The sequence below is a fragment of the Myotis lucifugus genome, unplaced genomic scaffold (assembly GCF_000147115.1).
Source record: "Myotis lucifugus unplaced genomic scaffold, Myoluc2.0 scaffold_198, whole genome shotgun sequence".
Lineage (NCBI taxonomy): Eukaryota > Metazoa > Chordata > Mammalia > Chiroptera > Vespertilionidae > Myotis > Myotis lucifugus.
Window position 1 is genome coordinate 1,241,883 of NW_005871246.1, and position 3,278 is coordinate 1,245,160.

The 3,278-nt window shown below is 48.4% G+C and overlaps 1 pseudogene; it reads left to right on the forward strand.

Moving 5' to 3' along the window:
• The first annotated feature begins 737 nt into the window (after positions 1-737).
• LOC111827670 lies at positions 738-882 on the forward strand (annotated as a pseudogene).
• Positions 883-3,278: the final 2,396 nt, after the last annotated feature.

The window sequence follows — 3,278 nt, forward strand, 5'->3', positions numbered from 1 at the left end:
AGGGGCTGGAGGCTGGGTGTCCCCAGGCTGCTGGCTGCTGCAACCATGACCTGACCCTGAAGTTGGTGGCCGAGTGGAGGTGCGTGTCAACCCCGGGGAAGGCGCCGCCCTCGGCCTGGCCGCTCAGCTGGGCTCACGGTGCTCAGTCCTCACCCCCCAGAAAGCCCGAGTCACCTCCTCCCAGGTGAGGACACACGGTTCCCATGCTCCCCCGGGTTGGCTCCTGGCTGCGGAAGGCACTGATCGCTGGCTGGAAAGTGCTAAAGAAAGGGATTTGGAGGACGGTCGCTGTCACTGGGGTCTGGTATTGGTTCTGGAATAGACGGGGCTGTGGGGCAGTCAGAAAGCCAGGCCTCGCCGCCAAGTCACTCCCCCTGCAGCCGTTTGCCCTGGGCCTCGGCGGGAATTGGTATGGTCTTTCTTGGATCTCTGCCAGGGAGTTTGTTTTTGAGGTTCTGGAAGAGCCTCATTATAAGGTGTGCGATGTTTGTCTCTTCTCCACCGAGTACCAGGCAGAGCCAGTGCAGAGGTTTTCCTTCCTCTGGCCCGAGCCTTGTCAACACCCTACTAGAGCCCTGGCCAGGGCGCGTGCCGGAGGCAACCTGTAGATGTTTTCTCTCACATCGATGTCTCTCTCTCTCTCTCTCTCTCTCTCTCTCTCTCTCTCTCTCTCTCCATTCCTTTCTCTCTGAAATCAGCAAACATGTCCTCGGGTGAGAATTAAAAAACCCTCTTAGAACCCCTGGCAGTGGGCCAGGAGACACCCAATTGGTGGTGTTGCTTTTATATCAGTCAGGGGCAAAGCAGATGTACAGTCTTTAGTTCATCCTAGCTTGATGCCTGTGTCGGTGGTCAGAGCTGTTTCATGCCCGAGGCACATTAAAAAAACAACAACAACAACAACAAAACAACAATCAAACCTCTAAGAGGTTAACTCTAGTATACATTTTTTTTTTTAAAGACAGGCTCAGAGTTTAAGAGATTTGTTCAAAGTCAGAAAATAGAAACTAAGCAATGCAGTTAAAGCCGTATCATGGGCTATAAATTTCAAAACTATTGGTGATGGCCATGGGGTGGACTAATGGGCTCACAATCAGAATGACATTATCAGCAGAGAAACAAAACCGTCCTTGAAAGGAATTCAACTTTGGCTGCACGGCCCTTGTAGTCTGGCTGTAAGAGCATGATGCTGGCTCGTATATTTAAATCTGGCCCTCGGCCTGAGTGAGAGTAGGTGAAATTCCATAAATAGTTAAGCATATCTATGTTTTATTCCAATGACCTAAGAATAATAAATCATTTTGCCTGTTGTTCAGTAACCTTTAAGTCTTGCCTTCCTAATCCCTAATTGGCAAAGCAGTTGCCAGACCAAATTACATAGTTCTGATGTAACTACGTAAATATTAACAAGCTAGGTCCCTGCTCTGGTCAAATTCACCCTTTATAATTCTGGCTTTATTTTGTCAAAATATGTCTTTTCTTTCTTACCCCACCATTACCACTACCCTCCCCATCAAAGCTATTTCTCTCCCTTTTTTCAAACCTACACAGAAGTAAAACAAAGAATATAAATGAGTAACTCCATCACCAGCTGCAGCAATGATCAACAGGTCGGAATTTCGTTTCACCAATTCCATCCCTCCCTCCCACGCACACCCTACTCCTCTACCTGAGTATTTACAGCAAATCCCAGTTGGGATGTTGGCCTGCTCTGTCCATTACAACATCCCCTCCAGCCCTTCTGGATATTCAGCAGCAGGTGAGCGTGCCTGGACCCATGGCTGTGTGCAGGGCTGCATGACGGTGGCGGTCTGACTCTATCATTCCTTCCATGTCTCTCAGCTATGGTTCTTTATAGAGAAGGACTTTCCTCCACTGACCATGAGGCTGCCCAGTTCACACAGGATCATGCTTGATTCTAGCAATTGGTAAAGTTGGGAGGGGGTAACCAGGCATTTATCCTGATGAACCTCCAAAAAGCCAAGCACATTTTAGTATGATTATGACATGAGGGTTTGTATGCATGTGTCTGCTTTCATCTATTGCCATCATTACACCTTTGATACTCAAGTGGCTCCATTGCTGGCCAGTGGGAAACCCTTCAAGATGCTACTGGGTCCTTTTAAATCCTGATTTTCTTATTTTTTATCTGAAATACTTTTAATCATTTGAATTATACATATTGACTAGAGGCCCGGTGCACAAATTTGTGCACCAGTGGAGTCCCTCGGCCTGGCCTGCAGGATCGGGCTGAAACGGGCATTCCGACATCCCTCGAGGGGTCCCAGATTGCAAGAGGGCACAGGCCAGGCCGAGGGACCCCACCGGTGCACGATTGGGGCCAGGGAGGGATGCGGGTGGTTGGCCAGTGGGGGAGAGACTGCGGTAGGGTTCTAGGGTATGTCCGGCCAGTCTTGCTCAGTCCTGATCAGCCCGACCCCAGCAGCAAGCTCACCTACCGGTCAACTGTCTGCCCTCTGGTGGTCAGTGCACGTCATAGAAAGCAGTTGAGCATCCTTAGCATATCATTAGCATATTATGCTTTGATTGGTGGAATGGCTGACCGGACACTTAGCATATTAGGCTTTTATTGTATAGGATGCATTTGGACAAATTTATACATGCATGTAGCCAACACCACAATTGAGATAAATTATTTTCATCATCCCAGCCTATGGCCGCATACCTGCATTCTCTCACATAGATTAATATCTTTTCTAGAATGTCATATCAATGGAATCAGACAGTAGGCACTTTTTGTGTGTCTGGCTTCTTTTACTGTATAACATGGAGATTAACCTTGTAGTATTGTCTATCAGAGGTTTGTTCCTTTTTATTGTCAGTAGGATTCCATTGTTTGGATGTTTGACAACTTATGTGTTCACCTGCTGATGGACATTGGGCTAGTTCCAGTTTGGGGCTGTTAGGAATAGTTACTGTGAGCATTCATGGACAAGCCTTATTGTGGACATGTGTTTTCGTTTCTCCGCTCTAGGAATGGAACTGCTGGGTCTTATGATAAGTGTGTGCGTAATTATAAGCAACTGCCAAGCTTTTCCAAAGTGGCTGCTCCATTGTGTGTTCCAACAACAATGCACCCACATCAGGGCTCAGGCGAGGGTGAAACTAGGAGGCACCTTGAGGCAGCATTAAAGGAGGGTGCAGGCTCAGGGTCCCCCACGTCGGCCTGAGAGGGCATGCCTCTTTAAATGTTCACCTGAGATGCCTCCTTGCCCCACCCTAGTCCTGGTGCTGCCAGGTGCCCCACATTCTTGCCG